Source organism: Hordeum vulgare, chromosome 6H (assembly GCF_904849725.1).
Source record: "Hordeum vulgare subsp. vulgare chromosome 6H, MorexV3_pseudomolecules_assembly, whole genome shotgun sequence".
Classification (NCBI taxonomy): domain Eukaryota; kingdom Viridiplantae; phylum Streptophyta; class Magnoliopsida; order Poales; family Poaceae; genus Hordeum; species Hordeum vulgare.
This window is the reverse complement of record NC_058523.1, coordinates 361,958,164-361,975,511: the sequence shown is the minus strand read 5'-3', so window position 1 is coordinate 361,975,511 and position 17,348 is coordinate 361,958,164.

Here is a 17,348-nt window from a genome sequence, read left to right as displayed (position 1 = left end):
GAAATGTTCAGCTTACCCATCCCTTGGCTGAGATAGTCAATGTCTCTACTCGAGTTGCCAAATGCCAACTCTATTCCCTCAATGCCAACCCTCTTCTGGAACTTGAAGACATTCCGGTAGTCTGTGACTTTCCGGATGTTTTTCTAGAGGAACTGCCAGGAATTCCACGTGACAGAGATGTAGAGTTTGTGATAGATCTTGTTCCGGGAACCGTCCCAATAGCCAGAAGACCATATAAGAAGGCACCCCTGGAGCTAGTCGAACTTAAGAAGAAACTAGATGAGGCCTTGAATAAAGGTTTCATTCGTCCTAGCTCTTCTCCTTGGGCTTGTCCCGTCCTCTTCGTCAAGAAGAAAGACGTAACGGATCGGATGGTTGGAGATTACCAACCAGTTAATCTGGTCACCATAAAGAACAAGTATCCGCTCCCTAGGACCAACGGTCTATATGATCAGCTCGCTGGATCCTCAGTCTTCTCAAAAATGGATTTGAGGTTGGGATACCATCAAATCAAGATCAAGAACGGGGACATTCCAAAAACGGCTTTTGTCACTCGTTATGGCCAATACGAGTACACCGTCATGTCCTTTGGTTTAACCAATGCCCCAGCCACTTTCGCTTGCTTGATGAATTCAATCTTCATGGAGTATTTGGATAAATTCGTCGTAGTATACCTCGACGATATTCTCATCTACTCGAAGAACGAACAAGAACATGCCGAGCATCTAAGGCTGGTATTGATGAAACTTCGAGAGCATCGCCTTTATGCCAAGTTTTCAAAATGTGAATTTTGGTTACCAAAAGTGACCTATCTATGTCACGTAATCTCTGGTAAGGGCTATTGCTGTCAATCCCGAGAGAGTTCAAGTTGTCCTTGATTGGACTCAACCTGAATCGGTTAAGCAAGTTAGGAGTTTTCTTGGTCTAGCGAGCTATTGTCGCCTCTTTGTCGAGAATTTCTCCAAGGTTGCAAAGCCTCTAACTGAACTCCTCAAGAAAGATAAAAAGTTCGAGTGGATACCACAGTGTGAGCATAGCTTTCAGGAACTGAAAAGACGCCTGACTTCTGCACCTGTGTTGCTACCACCAGATTTCTCTAAGGACTTTGTTATCTACTACGACGCCTCGCGACAAGGATTAGGTTGAATTCTCATGCAAGATAGTCATGTGATTGCATACGCATCTCCACATTTGCGTCCACAGGAGGATAATTATCCCACACATGATCTTGAGCTTGGAGCTGTAGTCCATGCATTAAAACCTGGCGACATTACCTTCTTGGTAATCGTTGCGAAATATTCACTCATCACTAAAATCTGAAATATATCTTCACCCAGCCAGATTTGAATCTCAGGCAAAGATGATGGGTTGAGTTGATCACGGATTACGACTTAGGGATAACTTACACCCCGGGGAAGGCCAATGTTATGGCTGATGCACTAAGTCGTAAGTCTTATTGTAACAATTTGATGCTACAACGAGGTCAACCACATCTCTCTGAGGAATTTCGGAAGTTAAATCTCCATATTGTTCCTCAAGGATTCCTTTCTACCCTGGTGGCGAAGCCTACTCTTAAGGATCAAATTATAGCTGGCCAGAAGCGTGATAAGGGTATATCACAGATCAAGGAGAATATTATTAGCGGAAACACTAATGAATTCTCCATGTATGATCAAGGTGTTGTGTTCTTCCATAATCGTCTAGTGGTTCCTAAGAATCCACAAGTAAGGCAGTTAATCCTTAAGGAGGCTCATGATTCTCCTCTCACCTTTCATCCTGGTAGTACTAAGATGTATCAGGACCTACGCTAGAGGTTTTGATGGACTAGGATGAAGAGAGAAATTGCTGAGTTCGTTGCTAACTGCGACGTTTGTCATCGAGTTAAGGCAGAACATCAAAGGCCTGCTGGCACCCTTCAACCTTTAGCTATTCCTGAATGGAAATGGGATAAAGTCACTATGGATTTCATTACCGGATTTCCCAAGACCAAGAAAGGAAATAATGCTATCTTGGTGGTCATTGACCGTATCTCCAAAGTAGCTCATTTTCTTCCAGTTTGTGAGAGTTTAACAGCTAGCCAACTAGCAGAGTTATATATCTCTCGAATAGTGTCTCTTCATGGTGTTCCCCTGGAGATTAACTCAGACCGTGGAAGTATCTTTACTTCTCGCTTCTGGGAAAGTTTCCAGAATGCTATGGGGACTCACTTATCTTTTAGCACTGCTTTCCATCCTCAATCAAGTGGTCAAGTAGAAAGAGTGAATCAAGTCCTAGAAGATATGCTCCGAGCTTGTGTTATATCGTTCGGTATGAATTGGGAGAAGTGCCTTCCATTCGCCGAATTTGCTTATAACAATAGTTAACAATCAAGCTTGGGCAAAGCTCCTTTTGAAATTCTCTATGGTTGAAGATGTGAAACACCTCTTAATTCGTCAGAAACCGGAGAGAGGCAACTCTTTGGCCCGGATATGATCCAGGATGCAGAAGAGCAGGTTCACATTATTCGTGAAAAGTAGAAAACAGCCCAGTCTCGTCAAAAGAGCCAATATGATCGTCATCATAAGGCTGTGACCTTTGAAGTTGAAGAGAAGGCTTACCTTCGGGTTACACCTTTGAAGGGTACCGATCGATTCGGTATCAAGGGCAAGTTGGCTCCTCGTTACATTGGTCCTTTTCGCATTCTTGCCAAACGAGGAGAAGTTGCCTACCAGTTGGAACTTCCTCCGCATCTTTCCAAGGTTCATGATGTCTTCCACGTCTCGCAACTCAGGCGTTGCTTTTCGGATCCTATTCGTGAAGAGGACAACGAAACGCTTCATCTCCAAGATAACCTTTCATACTGAGAATACCCTGTGCGTATTCTTTATCAAGCTGAGCGTACCACTCGACGTCGAAACCTCAAGTTTCTTAAAGTTCAATTGTCAAATCATTCTGAAAAGGAGGCAACATGGGAAAGAGAGGATCAACTCCGACTTGAGTATCCCGCGCTATTCCCGACAACTTCTAAATCTCGGGACGAGATTCTTTTGAGTGGGGGTGAGTTGTCACATCCCTGGATCCCTAACTAGGGTTTAGTATTTGTGCTCATGTTTTCTTCCATTGCATTCAATAAATTGAAACAAACTCCAAAGAAGTGGTGAAACTCAACCAAAAACCCTAGCCACTTCTTATTCAAAGGAAATTCAAATCTTGTCAAAATCAATGAACCCAAAATGGCCTTCTTAAAAGTTCAATATTTCTGATAAATATTGAAAACAAATTATCACGGGAGAAAACTATTTTCAAATCACTTTTGGCATTTTATTTTTAAACTAGCAAGTCTTTGAAATCAAATTTATATTTGAATTCAAAAAATATAGTTTTCAAAAATGTTGAAAACTTTATGGGTGATTGGAAATATTCCAACTAACACCCGAGCATTTTTCAAATTATTTTTAGTTTGCTTTTTGAAGCCAAAATAAATAGAAATCAATGTCAGCAAATAAAACAGAAACAGAAAAATAGAAAAATGCTATCCTACGCTTACCTGCGAGGCCCAGCCAACCAGGGGAAGGGTCGTCTTCTTCCTGTGCCTTCTGGCAGAGGAGAGAACGACCACGGCGGCCTCCTCCACCTCCTGCTTCGCCGCGGAGTCCTCCGGTGCCCCCAGGACAGCACGACAACGGGGATGACTACCCCAAGCGCGTCCCTATCCATCCCCGCTCTCCATTCCTCCACCTCCTCTCGGTTTCTCCCTTCTCCTCCTGCCGCCATTGACAGAAGCTTGAGCTCGAGGAGCCCAAGCTCTGTGGCCACAGGGAAGCCCCCCCCCCCCGAGTGCTCCATCCTCTCCGCAACGTCGAGCTTGACACGCACGTCAATGAAACCGTCCTCCCCGAGCCCTACAACGCCCCCAGTGCCGTCTTCTATAACCTCCAGCCGCCGGCAAATCGACAGTGGATCGCCTGCTACAGCCCTTCCCCAAGCAGTCTGAGCACAGCTTCGCCTCCACCGTGAGCTTGCGAGCATTTCCTCTCTGTTTCCCGTCTCTCCCCGGCACTCTAGCCCCGAGACCCATTAACCCGAGCTCCGGCAGCCGCCTATCGCCGGCATGCTCCAGCCACCTATAGCCCCTCCTGATGCCCGTAGAGGATGAGGCCGAGCCTGAGGATCATCCCAGTGCTCTCGGCACTCGATCCCGAGCACCATAGCATGCTCTGGTGCATCTCCGGCGAAGATCCGCCGCGGATCTGGTCGCCGCCAGTCAGTCTCCGGCAGGGGACGACGTGGCCGGCCTAATCCCGGTGGATTAGCACTAAGCAGCCACTGACAGTGGGCCCTAGTAGTGGTTCAAACCCACTTAGGGGCTGGTCAGCGCAGTATTAGCTCCTCACACGCTGACCAGTGGCCCCCACCTGTCAGGTTTGACAAGACTAGGTCAATTGACCTGCTGACGCAGTGCTGACGTGGTTATGATGCAATAAAGATTTTTCTGATTTAAAAGAATTCCAGAAAATGCCCAAAACTTCTAAAAATCATAGAAAATAATCTGTAACTGCAATGAAAATAATTTATATATGAAAAAGTATTAGAAAAATCCAAGGAATCTGATTTTGATATTTTCAAACATGGTTGAAAATGTTAACATCACCAAACAGATTAAATGATGATTAGGATAACCTTATTAAATAATATAGATTTGAAATTTGAAATCCATTAGAATTCCACTTCAAATATTATGACCAAACCATGATAAAGAACAACCAGCAATCCAACATACCATCATCATGCATGCTAAAACAAGATTACCTGAGCATCAGTTCGAATCAATTAAAAGGGTATTTGAAAATATCTTGTTTGAAGTGATATTTGAATCATGATTCAAAACAACTTCAACTTAAGAAATGGTAGTCACGTTAGCCTACCACCTTTCATTTCATGCCATGCTCATGCATCATCTTGTTGCATATGATTGTTATTGATTGATGTTGTTTTACCGGTAGGCCCCGGTCCTCCGGATTCCAGCGAATATCCGACTGACGGATATTGTTCCTCTGCTGAGCAACAAGGCAAGCAACCATTTTGATCATCCCGATAAATCCCATGTTCTCGCTCCTGCACTTACTTATTGCATTAGAATCAACTGCTTCAAATGCTTTTGCCACTTTAGTTGAGCCCACTTCCTTTGCATGACCTGTCTATGTCACAGTAAATAGCTGAACCTTGCAACCTAGCATACCTGGTAGATGCTTGAGCCATGATATGCCTTATCCTGCTATGCATGCTATGCTTAGAGTTGTGTATGGTCTGTCATCGGGGTGATGAATAGAATTGCGAGAATGTGTTCAGTAAGTAAAGGTTATGTGTTGAACCTGATTTGGTAAAGGTACCGGTGAAAGGCTATGTAGGAGTACATGGCGGGTTGTTTCATTGGAACCGTCCTTAGGAACTGAGTTCCGTGTATGTAATCCAAGACGAGATACTACCACATGCTGGGCCCTGAAATATGACCCCGCTCGACTTATTAACCGCCTAGTACTCGGTCTAGGAGTTGCAAGTAGTTTCTGGTGTTTATAGTCATGCTGGAGGCCGTGCGTAGCGCTAACCTGAGAGGTGGGCTATGATGCGGTAGGCAGTGGCACGGTGTACCAAGAGGCACCCGGATGGTGGGCTTGGGAACCCTGCGCACATCGTTTGGGGCCGTTGGGGAAACCTCGGCCCGACTTTCGTGCGGGTTAGCCTCAGATAGGCGATAGACCTGGACTAAGTATTAGCGTGGTTAACGGTCGTGGCCGACTCCCTTGCTGGGCTTCCGCTTGAAGTTTGCCGAGGTGCATGACGTGCACGTGGCGATAAGTGGCGAGAGTGTGTGTGAAGAAGTACACCCCTGCATGGTTATGATCTATTTGAATAGCCGCTTCCGCGGATATGGACTACTTGGAGACATATGTTGTTCATAGATAACTTTAATGGCTACTCATAAAATTGTCAAGATAAGTGTGAGTGTCGTGGACGGCATTTCCGTATGGAGACGGAATGATTCCATGATGGAGTATTGTTGTGGTGTTAGTGGACTCGTGTGCGAGAAATCAAAGTTGTGAATACTATTTAAAAATGCAAGTTGCCTAGCCACGAGTCAAATGCTGGCTTTCCGCATGAAACCCCACAATTCCTTATTGATACATTGCATGAGTAGATACCTTATCCTAAAGTCTGACTGAGTACTTTTGTACTCACGTTTGCCTAATAAATTGTTGCAGAGGTTGTTAATGACCCTAAAGGAGGGTTTACCTAGACATCGACGATGACGAGTAGCTGGTATCCCAGCTACGATCTGGCCCTAGGATGGGTCTGTAGATAGTCAGGCCATGTGCCTTTATCTTTCCATCTGTCTGTACTCAGACAGCTTTACTCTTCCGCTGGTTTGTAAGAACTGTGTGTATGACTTGTGATGATGGGTCGTGAGACCCCTACCTTGTAATATTATGTGTGTGGCTCTTCCGAGCCTTCTAAATAAAGTCTGTATGTTATGGTTATGTTGTGATGCCATCTATGTATCTATACATATCGGTATGCCATGCATACGTGTGTTGTACTTGATATGTATGGGGTTCGATTACCTAGACGTAGGCTTTAGTAGCATTCCTTACAGGGAAATGCCCCTTTGTGATCCAACGAGCCATGGTAGTTCGCTACTGCTCCGGACACATTGGTTCACCGGCATGTGTCCTTCTTAGCTGTTGTGTCTGTCCCCTTTGGGGAAATGTCACGCGATGTAATGGAGTCCCTGTAGCTTGCTACGGCTCATCTACATTCGCTAGTGACCGACACCTGCTTTGATGGGTCATATATGCCTGTCCCTGTGCGGAACTGCCGCTTTGGTTTATGACTAGAAATGTCGATCCGGGTTCTTTGTCATTGGATTGCTAGCGACACAATTGCATACGCAAGTCAAAAGGCGCAAACGGTCCTGGCTAAGGTAAGGCTGCAGCCGTGGGGATAACCGTGCGTGAGACTGCAAAGAGATGCGATGTGTTATGGGCTGGATTCCTATGGCTTAGGAACGGGGTCCCGACAATAATGATAACCATGAAACTTGTCATCATGATTTTAATTTTCAATTGGATTATGCTTCACATGATAGTTATTTTCTTGAGTTTGCTCCCACTACTATTGATGTGAATAAATTTTCTTATGTGGTGAGTAGTAAAATTTCTATGCTTGTAGACATGAAAAGAATGCTTTATGTGTTGGTTATATTGTGGAATTCTTTCATGATGATACTAAAAGTTATTACGAGGGAGGAACATATGCTTGTAGGAATTGCAATAATATCAAGTTTCCTCTCTATGTCTTCAAAGTTTTTAAGTTATGCTTGTTTTGTCTTCCTATGCTAGTTGATTCTTGCTCCCATAAATAGTTTGTTCACAAAATCCCTATGCATAGGAAGTGGGTTGGACTTAAATGTGCTTGTCATGAGACTCATGATGCTCTTTTGCATGTTATAATTATTATTCCTATGTGAGCATCATTGAAATCATCATGCCTAGCTAAAAGGCTTTAATGAAAAGTGTTTGTTGGGAGACAACCCAACACTTTTACTTTCTATCTTGATGTGTTCACATGATTAATCTACTGTAGTAATCATGTTTTATAGCTTTTCTTTCAATAAAGTGCCAAGTAAAGCCTTTGGGGTAGTATGGATGATAGTTGAGTTGATTCTGTGCAAAAAAAGAAACTTTTGCTCTGAGTCTAGGAATTTTGTAAATTCACTGGAATGCGCTTTTGGTCTGAATTGTTTACACATGATTGGTACACAAATTTCCTGGAATGTACTAATTTTTCAGACTTTTTAAGAGAGAGGGAAGTAAGGCTACACTACAAATCTTCACAGACTGTTCTGTTTTTGACAGATTCTATTTTGCATGCATAGTTTGCTTGTTTTATTGTTCCCATAGCTTATATTCAGTGATACAGATTATGAGAATAGTACAATACAGTAGGTATTATGTGGGAACAATTAGGAATCTTGTCTTGATAGTACCTAAGTGAATGATCATTATTTATTATACTAACCCATCTCATGAAGTTCCATTAAGTTTTGTGTGATTAAAGTTTTCATGTTTTGGGTGAGATACCGATATGAGGAGAATAAGGAGTGACAAGAACCTAATATTGGGGATTCCCAAGGCACCCCCAAGGTAATATCCAAGGAAGACTCAAGCGCCTAAGCTTGGGGATGCGCCGGAAGGCATGCCCTCTTTCGTCTTCAACATTATCGGTATATCTTACTTGGAGCTATATTTTTATTCGTCACATAACATAATTTTTGTTTGGAGTGTCTTTTTATTTTGTTGTTCTCTGTTAGGTGTTATTTATAATCCTGTTTTTCAATAAAAAGTTCCAAGAATTGCATTAGGATGCTTGCATTGCATGCTTTGATTGGTGTTGTGTAAAAACAGAAATCGGTGTTGTAGTGTTTGAATTTCCATATTTTACTGCAATGTGAAAAGTTTCTGAAATTTTTACACACTGTTTTCATATAAATTTTATAGCATGTCCAAAATTTAATAATTTTTTGAGTCACAAAATACACTGTTTTCATAAATTGCTACAGATTGTTCGATTTGGACAGATAGCTGTCATAGTTTTGTTATCTACTTATCCTTTAGTTTCCATAGCCTATATTGATAGATATAAATTTTGAAAATGATAGTAAACAATATATTATGTTTGCAATTATTATGCAACTTGTCTTGGCAGTACATAAAGAGTTGATTTATTATTGTGTGCACTAACCTATCTCACGAGTTCTTTTCAAGTTTTGTGTGGATGCAATTTTTGAGAATAGGTGAAAGTGGGATACGAGAGGATTGAACAAGATACAAAATCTCAATCTTGGGGATGCCCAAGCCACCACAAGTAAATATTTTAAGAACTGTCAAGCATCTAATCTTGGGTATGTTATGCATCCCACCTCTCTTCGTCAACTATCGGTTAGCCTATGTCCAGCCTATATTTTTATTCGTTCACATGATGCGTCCTATTCTTGGAGTGCTATATTTATTTTTCTTGTTGTTTAAATAAATTACTCAAATCTTAAAATCTTTATTAACAGAGAGAGAGAGAGAGAGAGAAATTCCTCACATAGCTACTTAATTGTTTAACTACTCATTCATCTCCACTTATATCTTTTGTGAGTAGCTTGCCATTTCCTCTAATGCTTCACTTATACCTTTTTGGGGGATGAAATCTTTATGCTCCTGTGCTTCCTTTAAATTGATTTGAGCAGGTAGAAAGGGCAATAGCAATATATGAAACTAGTCCCATAGTAATAGATATCCAAGAGGGATATAATAAAAACGTTCATGAAGATCATGGGAGAAATTAAACTTGATTGTTTGTAATAGTTTTGAAACATGATGATAGTAATATGTGAGTCATGTTAGTGAGTAATTATGCTTTAAGTACGAATATTGGTGTTAAGGTTTGTGATTCCCTATGCATGCACGAAAGTCAATAGTTATGCAATGAAGTTACATCCTAGTATGGAGCATTATTCATTGTTTGTTATGATTCAATGCTCACTTTTGTGAATTTTAGTTTCTTGGTTTGATTGCTTCCCAATCTATTTGCTAGCCTTCATTTCTACTAAGAATAAATACTACTTATGCATCCAAAATACTTAAACCAAGTTTTCCCTCATGAGTCACCATACCTGCCTATATGCGGTATTTCCATGTCGTTCCAAGCAAATTTGTATGTGACATCTCTAAATTTTCAAAATAATTTTTCTCTTTTGTGTCTTGTACCGCTCATGAAATGTTGGGGAGTATCCAATATTTTTCCATGCTAGGTGGGTTATTTTCACGATAGGTGTTGATTCACTATCATTCATGAGAAAGTGGCTGGTATTCGAGATGCCCAGTTCCATGCTCAAAAATCAAATCAAATATAATGAAAGAAAACTCTCCCAGGAATGTTGTTGGTATGGGCGGTACCCGTGGATTCGGCTCGCCGTGGAATGTGATTGATTGGTGGAAGGGGAGTAAAAACTATACTATTCTGTTTGGTAACCGCCTATAATGTATCTTGCATGGAAAGTATTGTGAGCTACATTGTCATTTTCGTTAAAGAAAAGCATGCTACTCAAAATATTTTTTCTCTCCCATTTAAACCTTGAGCTTTGGCTCCTCTACAAATCCCTACTTCCCTCTGCGAAGGGTTTATCTATTTACTTTATGCAATTTTTATTTTTGCTTTGAGTATCCGTCTTCTCTTATAAGCACCAACTAGGGAACACCATGATCGTACTTGAGCATTGGGCATAGCTAATATTTGACTGTGTTTCATGATTGGATCAATGATTGAGCATGATGGGCGAGTGATAATTTTCTTTAGTGTTGATATTTTGAAAGACATGGTTGCTTGTTGACATGCTTGAGTATTGAAGTCATTATGTTAAAACTAGACTATTGCTTTGAATCACTTACAAGTCCAAATGATCATGTTATACAAAGAAGAAAAGAATTTAATGAACATGTTATGCAACATTCCACATAAAAAATTATGTTTTTATCATTACCTACTCAAGGACGAGCGGGAATTAAGCTTGGGGATGTTGATACGTCTCCAACGTATCTATAATTTTTGCTTGATACATGTTGTTATATTATCATTCTTGGATGTTTTACAAACATTTTACTACAACTTTATATTTTTTTGGGACTAACCTATTAATGGTTGCAAAATTGCACAAGTTCTTGTTTTACAATTTGATTTGTAGTAATTAATTATAAATTGTCAAAAAAAGCAAAAGGAGCCTTGTTGGAGGAGGACTTAGACTTTCCTAAAATCTTTCCACGAACAATTTTTAGTAGAGCCTTTTAGAAATTGTCGAATAAACGCAAAATTGAATAGATCGTCAGTTTTATCCCCGAAGACAGCCTCAAATGGAAAAAGCCAAAACCAGGAAAGTGTGATACATTTTATGGCGAAGATTATGGACTACAAATTTGTTCAAAACAGAGTTCCTATGCAATCTGGAGACCCGTTTTACTTAAGGAAAATATCTGATTATGGGATCACGAGAGTTGTTGACATGATTGAGTCCAACTCTTAACATAACTGATATATTCGGCCAAGCCACGACTTTGGAGACTCATGAGGGCTGTGAGGAGCCCCTAGGAAGGTTCTAGATGTTCCTGAGAGCCATTGAATCAAGGGTCTATCCATCGGAGGGCCATAGAGCACCACAGAGGCACATATAAGGAGAGAAAACCCCTAATTTTGGTAGAGCCACCAAGAGCCACGAATTTGCCTCTCCCCTGGCAGGCTCCAAGAAGGGAAGAGGCTCATCCATTGCAGCACCAAGACCAAGGAAGAAGGAGGGGCAAGGGGCCTCCGCCCGTCGCCACCACAGCCACCCATCACCGGTGCCATGGTCGTCATCATATCCATCCCTTTGGGGCTGCACCTCTCCATCAACAAATCTCTCTTTCTCACCATGATAATGTGTGAGTAATCCTCCTCGAGGCTGAGCGTACCTACTACTCGCTATGTGTTCAATCTCTCTCTATGTTCTTGAGATGGCAGGATCTTGTTGTATCGCGAGCTTTATTAATATAGATGAATCGTATGGAGTTTTCCCCTCTCTATCTTCTTATGGTGAATTGAGTTTTCCCTTTGAAGTTTTCTTATCGGATTGAGTATTTAAGGATTTGAGAACACGTGATGTCTTATGATGGCATATATGTGGTGAAAATGGGATGTTCTATTGATCCACTTGATGTATGTTTTGGTGATCAACTTGTGGGTTCCGCGACCTTGGGAATCTAGGCATATTGGTTGGCACATGTTTTTATGTTACAATAATATTGTACCCTACAATAATTTCTTTGTTAGTTCTCCTCTATTTTGTGACTCTGGAGTGAACTCTTTGTCGCACGAGAGATACTTACATATGATTCAACTATGTTAGTATTATTGAGAGAACTCGCACTAGTGAAAGTATGGACCCTAGGCCTTGTTTCTAAGCATTGTAATACCGTTTGTGCTCACTTTTATCATTATCTACCTTGCTATTTTTTTATTTTCAGATTACAAAAACTTATATCTACCATCCATATTACACTTGTATCACCATCTCTTCGCCGAACTAGTGCACCTATACAATTTACCATTGTATTGGGTGTGTTGGGGACACAAGAGACTCTTTGTTATTTGATTGCCGGGTTTCTTGAGAGAGACCATCTTCATCCTACGCATCCCATAGATTGATAAACCTTAGGTCGTCCACTTAAGGGAAACTTGCTATTGTCCTACAAAACTCTGCGCTTTGAGGCCTGAGACGAGTCCACAAGAAGAAGGTTGTGTAGTAGACATCAGTCTTCACTCCATTTCATGTGGTAGTTTAAGTCTGTTACCGTTGTAGTCCCTTTGTCGTCCACACCTTGTTGTTGTCTGAGTGTTGGGGCACGTCCGACTAGCCGAAGATGGTCCATGACCTTGGGCAACCGAGTGAGAACCTGTTTGCCTGACTGAGACCCGGATTCCACCGGTTGCTTTGAGGACATTGATGTCCATGTGGGGCCTTAGGTGGGCCCTGGAATGCAGGTCCATGGCCCTACCCCTAACTCACAACCCCATGAGTAGTCCCCAAATTGGTTGAGGTTTTACTAGCCAAGTGAAAGGCTCTTTTCAGTGTCCTTGACGTCTCGGATACGTCGGTGACGTAGCTCGGGGCTACTTCACTTGGACTCTCAGTAAACCACTACAAATTCAGGAGTGAAAAATTCCGAGTGTTCGAGCAACTTCGCATGCTTGCAGTCGGTAGCAACTGTTTATCTTCCGAGAAGATAAGTTGTCGATTCGAATGATCGTGAGCCCGGAGCTCTGAATGTCCAGCGGGGAGTTAGGACGGATCCCACTCGCGCTATGGTAAGGGCGATCAGGTCACCCTCTCATCTATCTGAGTGATTGGGGTCCTGTAGAAGGACGAGCCACTCGATGTTTATCTCACTTCATTCTGAGCCATGCATGCGGAATCCATTCAGGTCGTGAGTGCGACGGTATTTTTGTGTTTTTTGAATTCCGGGATCATGCAAGTAGGAGCAGAAACGGCGGTAACATGGGAAGTGCAGGAAATGGCGAGGCGCCTCAATTCCCGTGCCTCAGATGTCGCTGTCGTGTTGCACGCGCGCTATCCTAGGGATCTTGCGGTTCCCCTACTTGCACGTGGATTACTCGATGGGGAATCTTTGGGTGGCGTAGAAAGGGGGCAAGATAGAGATAGGAGAGGATAATGCCCCACCTCCGGGATATATTGCTCCTCTCCCCAATCTATGTTGCCGTGTCCGAGAGTTCTTCCCCGTCCCCATCATACACCCGCCTCGACCACCTCGCCATGCGACTTGGTGGAGGGTTCGACGGTGAAGGCTGAGGGAGCTAAGAAGGGCTCGCAAGGGTTCTTCATGGAGTGCCGGAGCGCTCCCGTCGGGCTGGATCCTGGGCGACTGGCTGACGTCTCGCATCTCCAAGGGACGCTTGCTGGAGCTAGAGAGCGAGGGGCTCGTGGCCCTAAGGAGATGGCGACTGCCGGAGGAGGGCGAGCGGGAGCCCATGCCGAGGGGACGAGCGAGTGGTTGTCATAACCCATGTGGAGAGTGGTTTTTCCATGCCCCTGCATCCATTCTTTCGCCTGTTTCTTGATTTGTTTTGCACGCCGCTTCATCATCTTCCCCAAATGTCGTATTGTACTTAGCTTCTTTTGTATCTTTATGCGAGTACTTCCACGGATGCTATCTGCACTGGGATTGTTCAAGCACCTGTTCACTTGTCGAGTGATGACGGTGAAGAAGTTTTGTCAAGCAGGTTGGAGGACGTATGTTGTGCAGCTTTGCGGGGACTTAGGGATACATCTTAGAGGGAAGAGTAGTTTCCCCCAGATGTCCTTACGTGATTCTATGAAGCGTTGGTAGGACTCCTGGTTTTACTACCTGGACGTCCGAGTCTGTGAGGGTCAGTCGGGTCTTCCACCTTACTCGGCTGAGCAAGTCCAGTCGGCTCCTTCTTTGACTGTGTCAAAACATGAGAGGGTGGATCTAGACATCCTGGTGATCGTGCTGGTTGCGCAGTTATGGAAGGGTGTCAACGGGATGGATCTTCCGGAAGTCTTCTTTCAGCGAAGGATCTAATCTCTCCAGTCCAGAGCTCACCCCATGTGGAGGTATGAAGGACCGAATGACCCAACCTGAGTTCACCGGAGGAGATCGGGGCGGAGGAGTTGGAGAACAAGCTCAAAGCCATAACCCCCATGTGCGATGACCCTAGGGGCACCAAGCTGGTGCCTCCTTTCTCGGAGGAGAATCCACTGAACGAGATAAACTTTCATATGTTCGATCCGAGTGAACTTCATTGATGTTGTCATTTGTCTTTGTTTGTGAACTTGTTTTCCCCATTCGGTAGGCCTTTACGGCGTTGGTCAGTTCCGTGCCGGGGTCGATCGCATGCTGATTGATGTAGCGAGTGACACCGAGCGTCCAGAGGGCTCGGACTACGATGAAGATGACGGTGATGAAGAGGATACCGAGGAGAGTGACAATGACGACGAATACGGGGACGAGGCAGAATCTTCTCCGTCCCATGAAGTCCCGACCGAGGCTCGCACCAAGGTGCGCGAGGACCCTGGAGTCCATGCTGGGGGGGCACCAGGACCACGAGGTAACAAAACCAACTATGTTGGCCATGCCGAGACGTAGTTCCAAACGGGGCCGGAGTGAGCCTGAGGTGTCACCAGTGAAGGCCACTAAGCAGCCCAAGACCACGTTCTCCAAGCCTTGGATGGTCGTCCTACCGCGCATCAAGGTTGACGTGCTAATGGCTTCGTCGCAAGTATGCTTGACGAGTGATTTATTTTTATCGAGCAGGGTGCTCCGAGTCATGGTCGATTTCCTTGTTGTTTTATTGCACGCCTGATACATGGACTGCTTCACTGGAGCCCAAGACTTCAAATAAAGGATAGGCTGACGCCAACGTTGCTTCCTCAAAAGGTAATTCTTGAACTCATTTGTGTTTCATTCGGGACTTGAGATTTTGCCTCAAAATGATCTTTTGAATGCCTTTCGACATTTGCAAGGCCATGAAACATGATCGAGCTTGACGCAGCCAGTCCTCGGGTCACTGATGAAGCACCAAAGCCAAATGCGACTCCCAGCCGAGTGGCTAAGTCCTCGATTGCCAATGTTGTGACTCTCGTGGCTCGGGGGACTAACTCAACTGGGGCATCACTCGGAACTGGTCCGACTACCACTCCATCGCCTCCTCCCATGGCCAATATTTTCCAGCTACACCATATCCCGGAGTACCAAGAAGGCGCACGCAAGGTGGTCCTAGCCCAACTGGGGCAAATGGTTGGACGATTGAAGGAGGCATATGATGTCCGCGAGGCTATGGAGAAGAATATCGGGGTAAGTTCTTTTGTAGACATCGACCCCAATCGGGAATTGTAAATTTTCCTTTGTATACATTTTTGTTTTGTTTCTGATCCTGAGTAGGTTTGCACGGGGCATACCCATTGTGTGTTCACTTTCAGTGGGGGCGCGCTGAGCGCACTCACTGGGTGTAGTCTCCTAGACTGCCGTCGACTAAAGCAGTCGACGGTAGTCTTAGTTCTTAAATTGACTCGAGAGAAATTGATGAGGGATGGGGTCCCGTGTCCCTCTTCTTATCCTTCCCGTGGGGTCGTGCTGAGCGCAACCACTTGGTGTAGTCCCCAAGACTGTCGTCGATTGTGTCGGCGTGAGTCTTAGAGTTATCATTTATGTACTTTACATAATTGTGTTTGTTGCTGACATACTGTGTGTGGTATTGGGAGCCGTTATGATGCCATGGAGCAGGAGGTGCAGGGCCCGCGTCTCAGTCTTGGTGCTGAACAGGCTAAGAGTGAATGCCTACAACAGGAGAAACATGCATTCAAAGGTAAACCTTTCCTGTCCGACTGTATTATAGTTTGATCTTCCTCCCCATCCGACTGAGGTTATTTTACCAGGTCGCCTTTTTGAGAGGCTGAAGACTTCTATTTATTTAGTTACCATGAAGGAAGCCCACGAGAAGAGGGATGAAGATCTGGCCTCAACCTGGAACGAGGCTGATATGTCCCAAACGTATCTATAATTTCTGCTTGCTCCATGATCTTTTGGGTGACATTGTTATATGTTTTGCTACACTTGTATATATTTTAACACATATTTGGACTAACCTACTAACTTAGTGCACGCAGTGCCGGTTTCTATCTGTTGATGTCTTTTTTGTAGGGGCTTTTACCCAAATTTCCAGAGCCCCAAAAGTCCCGAGAAAATATATAAAAATCAGCATAACGGAAGCTTTCAGATCACCGAAGATGGGCCAGAGGGGAGCCAGAGGCTGCCCAGGCGGCCACCTTGCGGGCCTGGCCCCTGGCCACGCCCACAGGCCGCCTGGGTGGGCCCCACCTCTTTTGACGCCCTCCTTTCGCCTATATTTACCCCTCCGATCGGAAACTCTTCCGTCATATCTAGAATTGCAAATTTCTCCATTGTTCCGCCGCTGCAGCGCTTCCGAGATTGGGAGCGTCAGGAGACCTCTTCCTGGCACCCTGCTAGAGGGAGGATTGACCTGCGGGAGCTTCTCCACCGCCATGGACGCTTCCCGGACGTGCCGTGAGTAGTCCTCCTTGGATCATGAGTCCATGACCAATAGCTATGTGATGTCTTCTCTCCAATCTTGTGTTTCAATGATTAGCCCTTGTGAGCTGCCCTACATCATCAAGGCACCGATGTAATTTTCATGCTATTGCTATGCTCGGTTTGTTGGGATCCGATGGATTATGAGATTATGTTTAGATTGTTATGAATTATATATTTGATTATCCTTTTATATTATGTTCTTTAGTGATTCATGCATGTTCTCCGTTGCTCTTTATTGCTTTGGCCGAGTAGTAGATTGTAACTCCAAGAGGGAGCGTTATGCATGATTGTGGGTTCATGCCCCCTGATGTCTAGCTTTAGTGACAGAAACATAAGACTAGGGGATGTGCTGTTGCCACCAGGGAGAAAACAACGGTGCTTGTGACCATGGTTGCAAGGATTGTTTACCTTACACATAGTTCGTTAATGGAGTTGTCTCTTGCTTTGAGTTTACACTTTGGGTGGGGCTCGCGACTTAATACCAGCCAGATGTTCTGGATAGATATCTCAAGGTGGATGATTAGTAAGTAGATGCTGATGAATAAACGGTCTACTTGTCTTGGCATAATTCCCATTACTATTGAGCCTCTAACTTTCAAGTAGCATAATTAGCATTGCGGTGCTTTCATAATTCTATCAATTGCC